Raw genomic sequence first — 19093 nt, forward strand, 5'->3', positions numbered from 1 at the left:
TGCCAGCAAGCAGGCACTGCCCATTTGCAAAAATATAAACTTCTTCTGAAGTTGTCGTATTTTTTGTGTAGTTTGATGTTGCTGTAAAATCTGAGATTTCAGTTATATCGTACAGTTCAAAAAATAGTATTATTCAAATGCTGAACCTGTAGCCTAAATTCTTATAGTGTGGGAGCCTCCTCTCATTCCAGGTGAATTGCTGAAGCGGTATCACAGCAGATCAAACTTGGGTGGCCCTTATGATTTCAGATGGTATTGTTTGGGCAAGTGCTGAATGTACTGGGGCATATTGCAGAAGGCTCTGTGACATTACAGTTTAAGTGTTGAAAAATGTAATGGAAAATTGTAATGTAATAAGGTGCTCATATGTATATCTGGAGTTTTGCATGTATACATCTGGAACTGTGCTCTCTGGGATAAACACAGCTGCATTTATTTGAATGTGTGAAACAGAGATTTATATACACTGGAGAATAAATTTTGCATTGCATGCTCAAATACACTAGGGTAAAGGATTTTAGTTGGCTGTGTATCACTGTAGTGAGCTTATTCTTTTCCTTTTTTTTTTTTTTTTTAATTACATGAGAATTACTTTAAAATCTATCCTCTGATTTTAAGTTGAGAATTTAAACAATGCAAATCCAGGTTGTTTAGCTATATTTTTCACCAAACAATTGTGGGCCACAGTGAGTGGGGCTGTCTTTATAAGATCCCAGAGATGAAAAGCAGATATTCTTAAATGAAGCCACCGCTGTGTGTGTGAGGTAGAACGTTGCAGGGGGAAGGATCAACCTGCATTCTAAGTTTAAATACACTAAATATTGTCAGTTCAGAGTGATGTGAATGTTAATCTCATATGATTAGAACCGTGTTGCAGTTATTAACATCTGCCGCTGTGCTCAGTACCACTTTTCCAGTTTTACAGCTACGTATCCAGGTAGAAACATTTATCTGCTTATTGTTACTTTGCAAGTGGAGTGGTGGGATTAGTTCTGCAGTAGGTATTAGAGCTGGAGGCTGTGAATGGTTTTTATCTGCACTTTCCCCAGCACATAACTCTGCTTGAGGTCAGCCAAGAGGGCAGAGTGCCCCTTTCCTTCTAGACAGAAACATGGAGACAGGATGAGTGTCCCAGGAGGAACAGAGTGCAGGTGTGGGTCTGCTGCTGCTGTTGCAGGGAAAGCAGCTGATGACAGTAGTTCTGTCAAGAACTACTTAAGAAGAGGAAGTAATTCTTGTTAAAACTCTTCTAAAACGTTTAATTTAATAAGGCATATGAATGCAAAGCCAAGATTATGGAAAACCCCATCTACCCACTTACTTTCTAGGATGCAGCCTGAAATACCATGTTTCCAAAGTGTGGTTGTAGAGCCACAAAGAAAGATGACTAAAACAGCATTGTCCCCTAAACAGATTAACACTTCCGTTATAAAGCCAGTGTGCATCCTGCCTCTGCATTAGAGGAGTGTCATCGTCTGGTCTAGTGGATAAAACAGAAGCGTATTCTTCTTTCAAGGCTTCTTCCTTTTCTTTCTTTGAGTATTCATGTGCAATATAACAGACCATGTCTAGGAAAGTGACCAAGAAGAGTCCATTTGTGCCCAGATACATACGCCTTCCACAACACCATGGGAAATAACTTTTCTTTCTGTGACAACCCAGCAATACTTTCCCACTTTCAACTCACTGGAGTTGTTTCACACAATAATGAGACAGCTCATTACATGAGCCAACCCTCCGTCATTTTGCTTGCTGCTAGGCAGCCCCTAAGATTCTGTTCCTCAGCCTCTGCTAACACCACAACAAACATTCCTCTTGAAAGACCACTTTGCAAAATTTGGACGTTTTCTGCTGATTTGCTGGCTGACATGGGGCTGACTGGATTTTAGGCTGCCGTACTCTGCCCTTTCTCTTACTTCTCTATTATCTCCCTCCATGTCTCTAGAGTAGTGTTTGAAAAGAGAATTTTACTCCCTCATAGCCTAAGGTGATATTTTGCCACTTCCTCTGCCCCTTTCAATGTGTTGCTACATTCCCAGACAAACATGAAAAGTTCAAAAAAAGGGATTCTGTTTCTCTCTTTGCTGTGTACCAGATGCAGTCCTGGTTCCCATTTCAGTCAGTCACCTAGCTGTCATCTAATGTCTCTCATAGCTGCATCAGTAATAGTCAATTGTCAGCTGCAACCACCTATAGGATAACGACCCTATGTACTCCTTCTTACCATATCTAGACTATCTGGCTCTCTTTGAGAAGAGCCATCTCATTAGCGTCACAAAATGATTTGAAGGGCACCTAGATGTTGAACATGTTCAACTGATTTCACTTGTTTAGAGAACTACAGATGTAATTGCAATGTTAGCAGAAGGAATCCATCTCTGACTGCTGTGGAGAAAATGGAAATTGAAAATGCAAGGTGCTCCATGGCACCAGCAGGGCTCAGGCTCAGCAGTTGTAAGGCCTCAGTAATACAGATGTGGCAAACGTAGGTCACAGTGGGCAGATAACTATTATTTGGTGTAAGGATCAAGAGTTTGTTTATAGCTGAACTGCAAGGATCTGAAAAAGTCCAGCAAGGAACCCAAGTTTCTTGGTAGTGACATAAGTGGTTTGCTCACAGGGAGCTTGTTTAATTTAGGGAAAGGAAGAGAACTGGGAGAAAAATACATATTGGTATCAAGTTTTTATTGATTTTAATAAAAAAATATTAATAAAATTGTATTTGAATTGTAGATTGACTCATTTGCTCAGGAGATTTTCCTTTCCCATGTATGAAAAGCAGAGAAGATAAAATGCTCCAAAGAACTGAAACTTCCAAAGTAAGGAGAGAGACCATCCGCACAAAGAAGTAAGGTGGAGTTTTTGGCTTTAAAAAGCATAATGCTTTCTCTTGGATGGGCTGTCCTCCCATAAAGCCAATATGAGCTCTCTGGGACTTACTGGAAGCACTCAGGTACCATATGTGCCATTAGGTCTGAGTTAATAGGGAGGAGATTCTGCAGCACAGCATAGAGAACTAGTGAGCGATGTGTTTAGTGGATCATGACTAATTGAAAAAAAAAGTCATACTTATTGCAATTACTAGATGACTAAACTGGTATTCTGCAGTCCATAGAGAAGGAAATGCCTCCATCTGTTAGGGAGTGTCTGTGACTTATCCAGACTCATTTTCTCTAGTCCAAACCTCTTTATGTGACTGGAATAAGAACGCTTCCTTGCTGGACTTTTCAGGGCAAAGCACTTCAGCTTCTCAGCCTTGTCTTTCAAAGAAACAGCTTGCAAGCTGCCTTAATGGTGATGATGATGACCCCTTCTTTTTTAGACTGGCTAGGCTCTTAGCATTTTATGAACCACTGTAGCACAAATGTAAAATACCTTTCTAATATTCATTTACTCATTCCTGTTATGCTGTTATAAAGACTGTTTTCAGAAATTCATGTATGTTTCTGCTGCCTGTGAGCAACAGTCTGTGCTAACAGATTCCTGTGGCTAGTCAGTAATTAAAATCACATCTGCCAACCTACTCCTTCTGTGCCATATTACCACGGTTTTTGAGGATCTACAAGAATAGACTTTGAGCACAATGTCTACTACAGGCCGAGTGAAGACATGCTCATATTAAAATTTCTAGAAATCATTGCCAGGTAGGTTTGGAATTAATTATCAGAGTACAACCTTTTTTTTTCCCCCCAGTTTTTTTTTTTCTTTTCCCATTAGGAATACCTCTAGAAGTACAGATTGTTTTATATACGTATATATTATTTTGTATATGGCATTTCTTTTTTTGTACTTGTGCTTGTGATTGTACTCTCTTGTGCTCACTGCTTCAGGAGATTCTTGGCAAACAGGAAGTCATTGGGAAATCTGCCAAGTCAGATTACTTTGTGCTGCCCTGTTTCTGTCAATTTCAGCAGGATACTCAAAATGTAGTCTAGTGGTTTCAATAATAGGGAAGAAATCTGTTAACTATCTTGTACTGTGTACTGGACACATTCATGTTCCGGTTATAAATGATGGTAACTGAGCCAAAATACTTGGGGTTAGAGAAGCATTTTGTCTCATGCATACACCAAAATGAACAAATAGTCTATCTTCTTCCCATTAACAATTGGCATTTCCTGACTGTACAGACAATATATTTTTTGCTTCTTTGGTTAAGTTCTTCTGTGGCCCATAGTTTGGGAAAGAACAGATTAAACTGCAGCTGCTCTCATGCTCAGCAGGCAAGTTCTGTGGCTAACTTATATCAGTGATATATACCCATTGTCATTGCTGAATGTCTCTCATTGTGTGATGCTCAGGAAAAAAAGTCTTGGAGTTGTTCGGACAGATTTCCTAGCTGTAAATATAGGGGATGCTACAGAAAGATTAGTTCGTATGCTCCTATTTGGAGATAAACCTGCTCCAAATGAAGAAATCTTTTTTCCTCTGTAGTTTGAATTTGCAAGGCATTCAAAATCTGTGTGTGTCTATCACTCCCTGCTCTGCTAGCTGTCAGAGAAAATGGAGTTTCAGAATAATAGACAGAGAAATGTTTTACAACTGATGAAATGATGAAATGCATTCCTCCTTTATAATGCTCAATAAGAACAAGAGTGGCTCTAATGTACATGGTTATTCTGCAGGCAGGGAAGGTTGAAAGGTCTGACAACTTTTCTCCTGTGCTTCTCCAGTCTCTCCACCTGAGGAAACAGGAATGTGTAAAGCTGAGAGTTCCCAGGAGTGCAAAATGGATTGATGCTGGATGTTGTATGCTGTATAGGTTGGCTAGGGGTATGGAAATGAGCACTTAGCAACTTCTCGGGGGATGGTGGAAAGCATCCCAGCGTTTTGGACTGCTTGACACAAGTGTGTACAGCATTTCCCCCAGCTATTTTTGCTCTATGCTTCTTATGTGCTGCATACAGCACTTAGATCTGAAAGTATTATATGGCAAATGAACACCATGGATTTTAGAGCAACTGGAAAGCCATCCCATCATTTTAATGAAGACCTCTTTTAGTGATTGAGTGGTGTGCTGATAATTGCAATTGCTTTGTCTGTAGACAGAACAGTCCACCAGTATACCTCCAGGATGTTATTTCCTGGATGCCAGAAATTTCTTTATGTAGGATTACCACATATCATAAAGCTAACAGTAACATTTGATGACACTTCATGTTCAGTAATAAAACATGGTGAAAGACAAAAGATACTGAAATCAGCCATTCAAATTTCTTATCTGTTTTGACAGCTGTTTTTTTGGTTGGGGAGATGCTGGTCAGTGTATGGTTCATCCTCATGCAAATAAGCCTTTAGGTCTCCTCAACATTTAATGCCAACCTGCACTTCAGAATTTTTAAAAATAAGTATTTAAAAATCTAAATTTGGCATTTTTTTTTTTAAACTGACTTTATATTGACAAAAATGCCAAATATTAGAATTTCCTTTGACTGGTGAATTAATTGATGTTTGCTCTGTTTTGATTTGAATGATCTATGATATTTCTAGACTTATTGCTTGTCATGAAAAATTCCATTCATTAGAGTGTATTTTTCAATGACAAATGACAAAATTTTTCAATAACCTGATTAGTGTTTTTTTGTATTAATGGTTGTTTGAAGCAGGAAGAGTGACAACCATTCAAGTATAATAGTCATACAAAGCAACACAGAAGGCAGAGATTGCAAAGGATTATTGCTTTGCTAGTTATGCATTTCTAATCTAGTTTTTATTTCAGTAGATTACTTAGCATATGGTAAATTTTTTCATTCATTGTCTTTTTTAATAAAGTAGTTTTTAAAAGCAGTTTTTATTAGATATTATTCCTCAAGTGCATTTTGAAAATACATAAAGAAAGTGGGAGTATCTCACTTGCTTTGCTCTGCTCCTGTAAACTGTTTCATCAGAACATTTATCTGAAACAATAGGAAGAAGTGTATTTTGAAACTATGCATGTACTGGGAAAGCAGATCTTGCATGAGTGTTAAAAACATTCTATGTTAATTGTTTAGCAGTCCTATTAAAAAATTACTTCAAGCTTCATTGTGCTGACCCAATAACATCACAAATTTGATTCTCTCAAAATGTGTTAAATTCGTGCCGCAGGTGGATTAGTCTCCCTTTCTCAACAAGCTGTTTTTTCTAAATATGTCTATCACTTTGTCACTAATAAATAATGTACGGAGCTTTCAAAGCCTCTACCAAAGGCTGGGACAAAATGTCCTCTTCTATCCAAAACATGCTATTGTTTCACTCCCGAACCTGTTTCCTTAGTAGGATTGTCTCAGAAGAAAATGAATGTGCTGTTTACCATAGCATTGTTCATGGCTTTTTAAGCATCTGGAATTAATGTGACTGGAATACTGCGATTAACCTTTGTACTGTGTGGAGCTCGTGTAAGGAGGAGACTGGGAGGACAGAAAAACAGCATAACCTAGCATACACAACCATGAGTATGTTATGCTTGGAATGTTACTTTGTTCCACAGTTAGCATTGTATATATGTGTTTATATGACATGTGAAATTGGAGAGGGAACTTGATAATCTGATATAATCCAGTGAATGTATATCAGAGCTTAAGATTCAAGAATTGCCTATAGGATGCAAAACTATACTGCATACAAAGCTGGAGTGAAGCTAATGGCAGCAACAATGAAATGGATACAGCATTTTGCCTGTTTCATAACACATACTCATAACATAACTCATAGATTGTGAGTGTCCCTCTGTCTTCTTTCCATCAGGTGGGGAGTAAAGATCATTCAAAGGAACTGGCTGTAGGAAGACTGTATAAACACAGGAGATTTTCCTGTGCTTTTATGCAAAGGAAGTAACTGGACTGTGCATTATAGCAAGTCTTCATACAGCTTTATTATTCTTGCACTTAAAAGGATTTTAATGTCTAAAATCTATTTCTAAAGATTATTTCCTAAGACTCTGTAGTGTTAACTAGTGTGCTGCTCTCCTTTCACACAGCTTATCAAAACCTGTTATTCGCACTGTACGTTCTGCCCTACTAAGCATGCAGTGGCACATCATGGCTCATAGAAAGTGAGAAGCTTGACAGCTGGAAATGAGGTGCACTTGAGGTTTTTACTTTTTCATCAAAAGTGGGTATCAGATTCTCAGATCCCCTGAGTCTTAAGGATGTCAGGGAGTGGTAATGGAGAGTGGGTAGAAAGAAGGAGTAGGTTCATTATTTATCCAAAGATAAGCAAGAAATCAGCAGCTGATCTAAACTTGTTTTACTTTCCAGGCTGAATACTGTCCTTCCTCCAATCAAAGTAGATTTTGCACTTGAAGATGTGTTAATGGCTGTATTCATAAAATTGAGTTGCTTTGTTTTAGCAGTGTTATCCCTGGCTGTATCAGAAATGCTAAGTCACGGTTTGAACCAGTGATTGAGCACCTGGGGCGAAGGCAGGGCCAACCCAGGGGAGCTCAGGTGCAAGCAATGCATCTGAGTGACCAGAAGGGGTAGATCCTGGCTCCACCCCTTCCCAGACCTCAGTTAAGGGTTGGCAGGGGGAGGCAAGAGTATTTTGCTAAAGATCCCTGTGTGCCTGAAGCCTTCTGAAGGTAAGCAGCTTCTTTTGTTTGTTTCTGTGCCTCCAGATATTGTGTTTGAGCAAGTCTTCACTTGCTGTTGGCTGGGACCTTGCTACTCTGCTATCATTGCTGTGCTTTCCATTGTATTACAGTGTGATACTGGCTGATTTTGTATTTTGAAGGTAAGCTATTTGAATCATACTTTATCAAAATCTTTATTGCTTATGGTGGGGTGTGATTCTGGATAAGTTTAAGAGAAGTGATAGTTTATCTGTGTACGCATGTTCGAAGTATGGTTTGTGAGGTAAAACGGCTAACAATTTTATCTTTCTCTCTGTTTAAAGCTACAGAAGAGAAAATAAATCAGTTATTTTCTATCTAATTTTCCTCTCCCTTTTCTATTTCATTTTTTTTTCTATCCCACTGAACCTGTTCCTTTTATCAATATTTTCAATATGCAGGTATTTTTCACATCTATATGGAAAGTAGTAGCCATTAAATGTTGGCTAATGTTGTTACAAAACAGTGTTAAGAACAACAGCTGACCAGGGATCTGCAAATCCACCTCAGGAAAGATTTAGTGACAGCTGGTGAATACAGTTAGCCAATGGAGTGGCTTTGCATTTAGAAGGAGGCAATGGGTTTAATGGACACACATGGTGAAAGAACTCAGTTGAGCTAGAAGTGGCATTAGAAAATGAATGTGGAAGTCAGCAATCTAGGTCTTAGAGAATGAAGGTCAGGACTTCTTTTCTGACTCTTTTATACAAATAAGAAATACGAAAACAGAAGTAAGTTGACAAGAAGCTCAAGCTGAATTCTTTTCTGGCTTTCTGGAGAAGGCTCCTATGGAGAAATCCTTGGTCATGGGATGCTGGAAGAAGAAATATATTGGAAGGGAGATCTAGATGTCACATGGAGAAACAATGCTTAGCATGGTAGTGTCTTAGACTTTGTGTGGTTTGGCCTCTGATGAACAATTCTCACTGCAAAGAGAAGTGCTAAATGAATGCTGCTTGGGGTGTTGGCTTGCCAGAGAGCTGAAGCTGACAGCAGTGCCCATTGATGTCAGCCTTCTGATTCTCAAACCTTAACCTGAGGAAATGCACTGCTGAGGCATCTGGTATGCAAGTACTTTGTTCTTTTTGTTCCATTCTGTGATTCTGTTCTGCATCCTGAGCTGCTGTAGGTTAGTCATATAATAGCTTGGGTTGGAAGGGGTCTTAAAGCCCATCCAGCTCCAACCCCCTGCTGTGGGTAGGGATGTCACTCATTAGATCAGGATATTCAGGGCTCCATCCAACCTGACCTTGAACAATGTCATGTGGAACAGTGAAGAGGAACGGGTCAAAACTGTAAGCATGGAGGTAAATAATGGCATACAGCTAGAAAGAAACTTCTTTGGGTGTATAGTGTTCCAGTATGTCCAGTGATGTTGTTAACTTTTTTTTTCCTCAAAAACCGGTACTGGTCATAGCTGGAGGACAATACTGGAATGGGCTATTGATCTGATCCATTTTAGCACTTCAGTAATCCTATGGAGGATAACTAATGAACTATGGGCAACTTAGTGTAACGTAGGTGTTTATATTATTCTTAACTTTGTGTAACACATTGTACTTAAACCACTGGTCTTTTTATTACCACTATTCTAATGAAACTCATCTAAAAATACACTGCCCAAATAGCTTTATGAACAGAGTTTGTAGTACATTAGGAAGTTCCATCAGATCCTTAAAATGGCCATTATTGTACTAATTGACTTTATAGCACGACATATTCATGTAATGTGTTTCTAGTACTGTTCAGAAAGAAGTTCTACTTGGTGTAGGAATTCCGTAATACTGTAACCTATTTAGCACTATTTCTACTGTGATTCCTTTCTTGCTTCCCTACACAGTATTTTTTTTTTTTTTTCCCAAGTGATGCAACCTTTTCTTTAAGGGTCTGCAGAAAAAGCCCTCCAGCAAAAAAGCTATCTCATTTCCTGGAAGCATAGGGAGAAATATGGGTCAAACTGGGGGTTTTCTGCATGTACTGGAAAGGTGACCATTGCAGGAATAGTTCTAATGTGCTGTTATATCAACTGAGGGTCAACTTTAAGGTTGCTCACTTCCAGCCAGTAACATCTGGTCTATGAAAGCACAAGGTGATGGAAAGGCCTTGCTTTATTTATGCATAAGACTAGGAGATGTGGGAATGTTGTGAATGGGATAAGATAAGATCACTTATTTTCAGTAACTTGGAGCTGATGACTATCAAAGTATTGTTGCCCAGCCTGGGTTGCATGTTCTTCTGTTATTGAGGAGGCAGCCATGTGATTCTGCCTAGTGAAAATACCTTTAAATAGCAAATAAGTCTGTGTTTCATGTGGTTTTGCGTTTTTAGGCTTGACGTATAAACAATGAAATGAGAGAAGTATTAAATATAATTCAGTATTTGGAATGCTTTACTTATGCAAGAAACCACACCAAAATGTGGGGGAAATGAGAGGAAAAAAAAAAAATCATGAAGTATTACTGGGAAACAAATGTGCTTTGGGGTTGCCAGCCAAAGCATACAGGGGTAATAAAAGGGATTTTGGAAAAGGAAAAAAGGCAGATGTGAAACTGGGAGTCTATTCTGTTGTTTCCTTCACCCTTTGTGGTAGGTGCAGAACAATAAATGTTGATGTCTTAAATGCTTCACAGATGTCCTGCTGTTGTGATGGGATGGGCATGTGTCAAAAGGAAAGTTCATGTCTTGTTTGTGCTCTGGCTTATGTCTGTTTTAAACGCATTCTGTGAGGCAGAATAAGAGCATAAGAGCAGCAAGACTAATCCACAAGCTGTGTTCTTTCTAAAGTTTCTGTCAGCATTTTAGGGCACTTCCATTGCTAATAAGCATCATACCTGCTGCTTTTACTACAGCACAAACAACCCATCACAAATATTGAGCTAGCTTTAGGGTACATTAAGATTTTCCTCTCTTCTCTCTGCTGTGTGATGAGAACTTGTAAATTTCCCTCTTTATGGCAAAATGTGATGCTGTATGTTCTTTTCTCCTTAGCATTTAGCTCTGCAGTTGAGGTCCCTCTAACCAGGAACAGGGCTACACAATCAGCTAGTATACTTGCCTTGTTAGTGTTACCTCAATAATGAATAACCTACATCATTCTGTCTTTCAAGGTATGTTCATTAAATTTCCATTGTTTTGTGTGCAGATAGGTACATAAACCTACTGTGAAGTCTTTTTGAGATCATCACCAGCTGAAAAGCATTTTCTGCCACTGCTTTTAAGTGTTTATTTAGCAGCATTCAACTCTTTGATTGTACTTTACAATGATGAAACTCTTATTAGCAATCCCTCTAATAATATTATAAAAAGTACCACCTGCATGTCTTCTAACAAGGAATATCTGTTGAGTTAAAATAAATGAGAGACTTATTGTTCTTATTGTACACAGCCACCTCCTTTACAAGTACCCGGAGAAGAGATCAGTTTTAGAAAATGTCTTTCAAGTTAATAAATCCAGGTCTTGATGATTGGAGTTGAGAACAGTCCGATTTGTTGTTGCAGTGAATACTTTTCCTTCCGTGGCTGCACAACGTGATCATTGGTGAACTCATTTGGCATTGTGATGAACAATGGAAGGAGTAACTACAAATAATATTGAAGGTGATGGTGGTTTTGTCTTTTTATTTACTCACTTTGTTTTGTTATGCTGTGACTTCTGAGGAAAGTGGATGTCTGCTGTTAGGTAAGTGAAATGAAGTATTGAGAAATTCATGAAGAAAACTTCTAGATTGTCATTGCACAGCAGTTTTGAGGTTCTAATTTATTTTTATTCCATGCTTCTGTTATATTGGGATGGAAATAATGAGAAATTTGTTTTCTTTGAATTGTATGTATTGGAGAGAAGGTAAAATGATGTGAGATCTTAATGATTTCTGGAAAGCAGCTGCCATATGGAGAACAATAAAATGGTTGGAGACACTCCTAAGATATAAATCACTACTCTGGATCATCATTTTTTGCCTTTTCAGACCTGTAATGGACTGTTTCCCAGAAAACGGGCTCAGTTGGATCCCTAATTTTTCCAGTCTTCTCTAGATCAGATGTTTTGGTTGATGTCTATCCTTCTTAGTAAAATCTAGACATCTTTCTCTGACTTTTTATCCACTCCCTTGTGAGGAAGCTGTAGGCTGTCATGAGGCCTTCCCTCAGTCTTGTCTTCTCAAGGCTGATCAGACCTCAGCCACTCCTCAGACATGTCCCCCTCCAGACCCTTCACTATCTTTATAGCCCTCCTTTGAATACCCTGTGATAGTTTTGTCTTTTAATTATTGTGTCACCCAAACTGCATAAAGTGTTAGGTGTGAGACTGCACAGAGCAGGACAACCCTTCCCTTTGCTGGACCTGGTGCACCCCAGCATACAGTTGGCCTTTTTGGTTGCCAAGGGACACTGCAACTCATGTTCACCTTGTTGTTAGTCAAAAATATAATAATGTAGAGTCTAAAGAGACACCACTCTTGTATGTAGTTTTCAGGTGTGTTATTAACTTGTATATACGTATTACTATTTGCTGTTTTTGATTCTCTGACAACATGTGAAACCAAACATCTTTTTTTTCTGTGCAGTTACATAAACATCAAGCATCTCAATTCTGCATCATGAGAATAGCCATGTCATGAAAATACCCAACAGCAGTATTAATGCTCAGCAGCTCAGTTCTCCTTATATGTAAATTTAAATTCTTGGGCCTACCTGAGATCTGTTTCTGACATCTGATTCCTTCAACTAGTCTGTATCAATGGAATTTATTTCAGAAACTCAGTGGCTGCTCAGCCGTGACCACATGTTATGGTTGTAACTTTTAAATGACTTATTTTTTTCTTAACCTGGGCAGTTAGAGCAGAAACACAGCTCTTTAAAATTATTTATTAAAAAAAGAAAAGAACTCTGTTTTTAATTCTCATGTAAACTTTTAAATCTATGATGCTCAAATGCAAATTTACAAGTTGCTTTTTGGAGTGATAAGCTACTACAGCATTACATAACACTGTGCGGGTTGACTGTGCTTTTAAACTAGGCCTGAAGAGCTCTGTGATAGCATGTTGAGGTATTTATGATATTTCTATATAATCTATAAACTGTTCTTTCAGCAGTTGAGCAGCAAACTTTAACATGCCTCAGCCTCTAAGCTGTGGATTTAGCTCAGTAATGCTTTAATGATTAGGAAATACATTGCAGTCTTTCAAAATGGTGAAGCAAACATCTAGCAGGTATCAGTCAATGGAAAAAATGGTCTTTTGGAAAGAGAAAATACATTTCTACCTTGATGTTCCCCACTGTATGGGAACTGCTGAATCATGGCCTGAACCTCTGATTAACCACCTGAGGTGAGCAATTTGTCAGCTCAGGCAATTCACCTGTGCTACCAGAAGGGGTGAAGCCTGGTTCCACCTCTCCTAGACCCATTTAAGAGCTGACTGCCACTGGGGAAAGATCTTTTTTGGAGATCGCTCCTCTTGAAGTCTTCTCAACAAGTCCAGCACAAAGGTAAGCTTATAAAAAGCACAAATGCATATAGCACTTTGCATTTTATTTCTCTAGGTTTCACGGCTGGTATATATGAGCAGGGATAGCAGATTGCTGCTTTCAAAAAGAGTAAAGCTTTAAAACAAACAAACAAAAAAAACCACACAAAAGCACTGAGTGCTTACATACAATGCATGTATAGTCATGTATTTGTATGGAGTATATTCAGTATAGTTTGGCACCTCATCAGAGTAATTGTCTTAGTTCAGTTAGAGCTGACTGAAATAAATGGATGACCCTTAGTAGGATTTAGTCAAAGTACTTAAGGCTTGAGAAGAAATGTCTGTCTCTAATGCTAGTACTGTCAGTGGTAATGGTGAGGTAACAAAACAATAGAAACAGCTAATAACCCTCCCCCTCTTTTTTTTTTTTTATCAGAGGCCACAAAATACCATTTTCTTATGAAGGTCTGTCTACGCTGAAGGAGGTAGCCTGATTAACTGTCTGAATGAATACATTTGATTCCCACATAATGGGGTTTATCTGACAAGTTAAATACATCTTATACAGAGTTATGCACCTTGTTTGACAGTGTAAACAGTTGTTTATGTATTAATCTTTCTACTCTTGCAAATGGTATAACAACATAAGTGATAATGACTTGTTGACCATTGAGAATGTGATATAGATAGACATCTGTATTGCAGATTAAATACTTAATTGTAATTCTTATTTCTATGAGAAGAAAAGCCTTGAGCCAGGAATGTATTACTGTGCAGATAAGACAAATCAAACTTTATAAGAACTTTAGAGAAGAGAATGAGTTCTGAAGGGTTTTAAAAACAGCAGCAGGTAGGTTTGACAGGATGAATAATAGTTCTGTTTTCTAATGTTTCTTCTAGCAGGCAGCTAAATCCAACACAACCACTTGTTCAGTTCATTGTCCCCACGTGGGGTGGGGGAGAGAAATGGAAAGATAAGAGAAAACTCACGAGTTGAGATAAAGACAGCTTACTAGTTGAAGCAAAAGCTGTGCACAATGTCATTGCAATCTGGACACATAGCTTACTTTCCACTTTGTGTGGCCGGAGTATTTTTTTGTTCATTTCACATGAGGAGCAACTATGGGTTGTACTTCTGTGTCTTGGAATGAATAGAAAAATATTTGGATATTTTTCCTTGATTTCAGTTCTCATATCCATTACAATTATTTCCTAAATTCTTTTGGTTTTTTAATTTTAACTTCTGTAAAAAAAACAAAACCTTTCCTTCTGTTCTTCTCTACCACCAACCCAGTCCTCTCTGGATCAGTTTCAAATCAATCTCTCTGAAATTTAAGGGTTTCAAATGTGTTAAATATTTATAGAATTTAGTAAAATTTATAACTTTTATTCTGTTAATGTTGCTACTGTGGAAGCAACTGCAGTAGTTGTGTTATTTGACTGTCAAAGTGTCCAGAAGGAAGAAGACTTCATGATTTTTCTGACTATTAGACAACATCATTTGGTTAGCTCACTTGTTTGGATTTCAAAGTTATTCCCAGAAAACCTATTATGTTCTGATTTTACTTTTTAGCTTTTTAAGACTGATTATAGGCTGAAGGAACTGAGCTTCTTAAACAGAGAAGGTTGTGGGAAGACCTCATTGTGGCCTTCCAGTATTTAAAGGGAGCTTATAAACATGAGGGAAATCAACTTTTTATGTGAGTAGATAGTAATATGACAAGGGGGAATGGTTTTAAACTAAAGGAAAGGAGCTTTAGATTGGATGTTGGGGAAGTTTCTTACTGAGAGAACAGTGAAGTGCTGGAACAGATGGCCCAGAGAGGTTGTGGGTGCCCTGTCTCTGGAGGTGTTTAAGACCAGGCTGGATGAGGCTCTGGGTTATCTGATCTAGTATTGTTCTAGCAGCTGGCAGCCCTGCCTGTTGATGAGGGGTTTGGAACTTGTTGATTGTTGAGGACCTTTCCAACTCCAGCCATTCTATGATTATATACTGATTTCCTATGGTGGGTAATTATCTAGAGGTTTCATTACAACTTCTGGTGTAATCCAACATGAGACTCTTCAGAAAACTGAAGTCATTTTGAGTCCAAACTGATGTGAATATCTCAAAAAACAAACAAACTTGACATAGTGGAAACTTCAAACTGCAGTAGGTCAGATTTGTATTACACAGAGACTTCTAGTTATTAGGCTTTGAACCTTCTCTACGGTATATTTTAAGAGAGATGTAATTTCAAGTGTTTCAATTACCTTTGAACACAAGCCAATTTCCACAAACATTTCTGTCAAATGCAAATTGTGTGCGTAGCTGTCAGGTTGGTAAAGCTCTGCTAATAGTCAGCTCATTACCAAACAAAATAAACCTAGTTTTCTCCTGAGATCTCATGTGCAAGTGAGATACATTCAGAACATGAATTGCTGAAACAGTGATGTACCATGGGGTATAAAAACCTGAACTTTAAGCCAAAGCTATAGCTTGGATTATCTATTTGTCATATTTCGTGGATTGTTCTTTACAGCCAAGAAGAATATGGGTGAATTTGAGAATTACATATAGTTAGTTACTTTATTGTTGCTGGGATGAAGACCGTGAGGAACAAGCTGAGAGAAAGCACAAGGACCTGTTTGAGTAAAATGAATGAAAGAGGCTGGAGTTGTGATCTAAGCAATTGGATGCTTGTTGATTTTTTTTTTTTTTTTTTCCTGAATGGGTTACGATTGGTATGGAGACCAACTTCCTTGAAGAAAAACAAAGACAGCATTGTCAGCTGTCTGTCTCCCTTCATTGTCAAACAATGAGTTTAAAAAACAGTGAGCTGCTGAAAAAGATGGGGTGGGTTTTCTTGTTTGTTATTAATATGCTTGATGAACACAAGTGAGCTCTTGGATTTTGCAAGGTTGTAAGAAAAGATGCTGCAATAAGAAATCCAAATGTGTGTTGACTTAGGGATTACAGCCTTACCTGTGTTCAAAGTTGCTTTTTGGATGCTGTACGTGTAGAACTCCTTACAGTGTCTCAGAAATGACATTCATGTTTCTCCAAGGTGAGATTACCATTAATGATCACTGGTTAGAGGTAAGGTGGTGGTGCTTCACTTTCTCAGTCAAAATGGATGTGATAGAGACAGGAGCTGATAACATATGCAGAAAGTAATGAGACTATGTGGTTAATTTCCTGTTGATAAACTTTCTAGGATGATGCTCAGGACATCAGAATACATTATTAATGCTACACTGGAGAGAATATCAAGGGACTTTTGTGGTTTATGAAGTAAACTCTTTTCTAGTTAGCAAATATAAGATGATGTAAGCAAATAGTAATCATAAAACCACAGCAGAGAAGCTTTAGAAATGTCTGTGCATACACAGTAAAGTTAGATTGGAAATTATTCTTTTTCAGGCTTTTTCCTTTTTTTCTTCTAACAAAGTAAAGCTTTTACAAGAGGTATATTAGGCTATGAGGTAATTAGACTAATTTGTTACCTTATACTATTAGCTACTTCTCTTTCTGCATTGGGAGAATCAACCCATAGAAAACTGTCACTTGCAGAAATGATTAGGTGGCTTTCAGCTGATAGCCTCTGCCCACATGTGATAAAGGGCATACTTTTCCCCAGGAAATCAGAGCTGGCAGATATTTCTTACGATACTTAATCAAAACCCTTTTAGGCAAATAAAAGGAAGACAAAACACGAGCACATGCTTATTCTGCTCTACTATTCTGGTCTAGGTAAGGACTTAATAAGAGACAAAATGCTTTATCTGAAAAGTGTTTTGAGGTACGAGCTAACCTGTTTTTCTATTTCTGTGTAGCAATATTCATTTGTACAACACTTTTCCTAGAAAAGAAGAGTTAAGCTTTATCGTGAAGAGATCTATCCTTTTATCTCCAAGTCCCGGTGCACTGGGGCGTTCCTATGCGTTGAAGCAAAAACATTTCTTGAAACACATTTGGTTGTCTTTGGTGTCCTATGCACAATTTTCTTCCCCTCAAATGTGAATATTGTCTTGTTTTGTGAGGAAGCAAAATTAAAGATATACTATCTATAGAGATACCATGTCTTACCCATTCTGCTAATTTAAAAAAAGTTATGAATTTAATAATGGTGAAAATAAAAAGGCAATACTTGTCTTTGTTAGAACTTGAAATTCAAAATTACTCAAAGGACAGAATATTATCATTTTGCTTACTGTAGAGCCATTCCTGTAAGATACTTATATTTGGTAGATTAAAAACCTGATGTTTGACTTTAGACTGTGAAGCTCTGGAAACTTCTGCGTGTTGCTACTTAATATTTAAACTTTTTAAAATGTTTATACACTTTGCAATGCACTTAGTAGAAAATGATAACCATTCCTGGCCTGTTTTACTTGAAAGTATGTTGGACCAAATGTTTCCCGTGCTTCCTGTGGATGCACAAAATTCTACAGTGTACTGGAGCAGAGGGCTTTCTGACAGTTTCCCACCTGCTCCACACAGCACAACTCCTTGTTCACATCAAGCTGCCTAATTTTCCTAGTGTTCTTACTGTCCTGGGATCATTTTGTCTGGATTCTTATTCCAGACTTCTAAACTGCTCCTAAGCCATATTGTACTCAGCATATAGTACAAAAAGGTACACTAGTAATCAACTCTATTCAGTGCTGTGAGTGAACCAGGTTGTACGGAGTCTTAGATTTTCTTGCCTTTTGGAACAAGTATTCTTGCACAGCTGTCAAAACGTACCAACAACTATCAAATGGCAGTTAAATGCGAGTTTAGACCAAAAAGATGCTCTTCTTAGTTTATAGTTGGGTAATTAAAAGCAGTGCTCCTGCTAACTATGTACAGAGAGAAGGTGACTAATTCTGCTTGTGCTGTAACCTATCTCTGTCATGTATGTCTGCATTGATGGGGGGGGAAATGGCCTTGAATTTAATTAACATGCCTGTGACTGCCAGTGCCTGCCTGCTAGGCAGGCACAGATCTTCTGGGCATCAAGTTTTTTTCTGGCATGTTACATCTTGGAGGAAAGAATCTGGTTTTTCAGACTCTAGAAAGCCAGGTAGTCTGCTGTGGAGCAATCTCCCTGGAAGATATGAGAAAACACAGTAAAATCCAGTCGGTGCATTTAATAAGAGACCAGCAGAAACAGAAGTCTTTGGTCATCCATTTGGATCTATGTCTGTTCATGTGCGTAGTTTGTTTCCAATACCAGATAGTTGGTGTTTGCTCATTAAAACTAGAAAATCAAATAAGTAGCTGGTTAAGTATGCTGCTCATTCCTCTCCACGTTGGAAGGTTTTGGTTTTTTCCTTTCTGGCTGGCTACTTAGTCCAGGATGGAGATAACAGTCAGTATCAAATGGAATGAATGGCACTGTTGCTTGGTTTCTATAACTGCTTTTACAACAAACAAGAAAGCACAGGAGGATAAGTACTTTGGCATAGTTTAATCAACATCCTGAGCTCCAGTCTTAATTAAGATTAAGACTAATCATAGTCTTAATTTTGACAGTGAGCTGTGACACTGGATAGAACTCTGCATCTTGAGAGGTAATTGTAACCATCAATTTTGCTTACTTAATGTAAGAGAAATGGGGAGGGGGAAGGCAAGGCAAGATGTCTATTACCTGTAGTTGTTGCTTTTTGTCTATTCTCTTTATTCTCCTGTTGAGTGTGCTCAGACTAAGGAGGGGAAGCAACCTGTTGTGATGAATCTATTTCTCCTGGTTAAGAGTCACGTGATATTTCTTATTATCCAAGCATTGTGACCCTTGGGCATGTTGATGTAGCAGAAAAACATATTTGCAAACTCTTCCATTGGAACAATTGTAGATGTTTTTTAGGTTAACATAATTTTGAGAGATCTTCCCTTACTCTGAAACAGGTGAAAGTCCAGAGTATTTGTACCCGGAGTGAAGTGGCTTGGGGTGGTATCTGTTGCACACTAGGTTTGTTCCTTAACAATAGAATCTTCAGTGAAGTGGCTATTACTGGATCTTCATGATACTTCATAACATCTCAGAATTATCTAGATTTTGAAAAGTGATAA

The 19093-nt window shown here is 38.1% G+C and overlaps 1 long non-coding RNA gene across 2 annotated transcripts in view; it reads left to right on the top strand.

Annotated features, from left to right (window-relative positions):
- LOC149918541 (uncharacterized) overlaps window positions 1-19093 on the top strand; it is a 34982-nt gene that overhangs the window by 813 nt on the left and 15076 nt on the right. For both annotated transcript variants that reach the window (XR_016465103.1, XR_016465102.1), the window contains exons 2-3: window positions 6959-7060; window positions 7598-7713. This is a non-coding gene — a long non-coding RNA (uncharacterized LOC149918541). The remainder of the gene's footprint in view (window positions 1-6958; window positions 7061-7597; window positions 7714-19093) is intronic.

The sequence above is a fragment of the Phasianus colchicus genome, chromosome 3, assembly GCF_987193195.1.
Source record: "Phasianus colchicus chromosome 3, bPhaCol1.hap1.1, whole genome shotgun sequence".
NCBI classification, from domain to species: Eukaryota; Metazoa; Chordata; class Aves; order Galliformes; family Phasianidae; genus Phasianus; species Phasianus colchicus.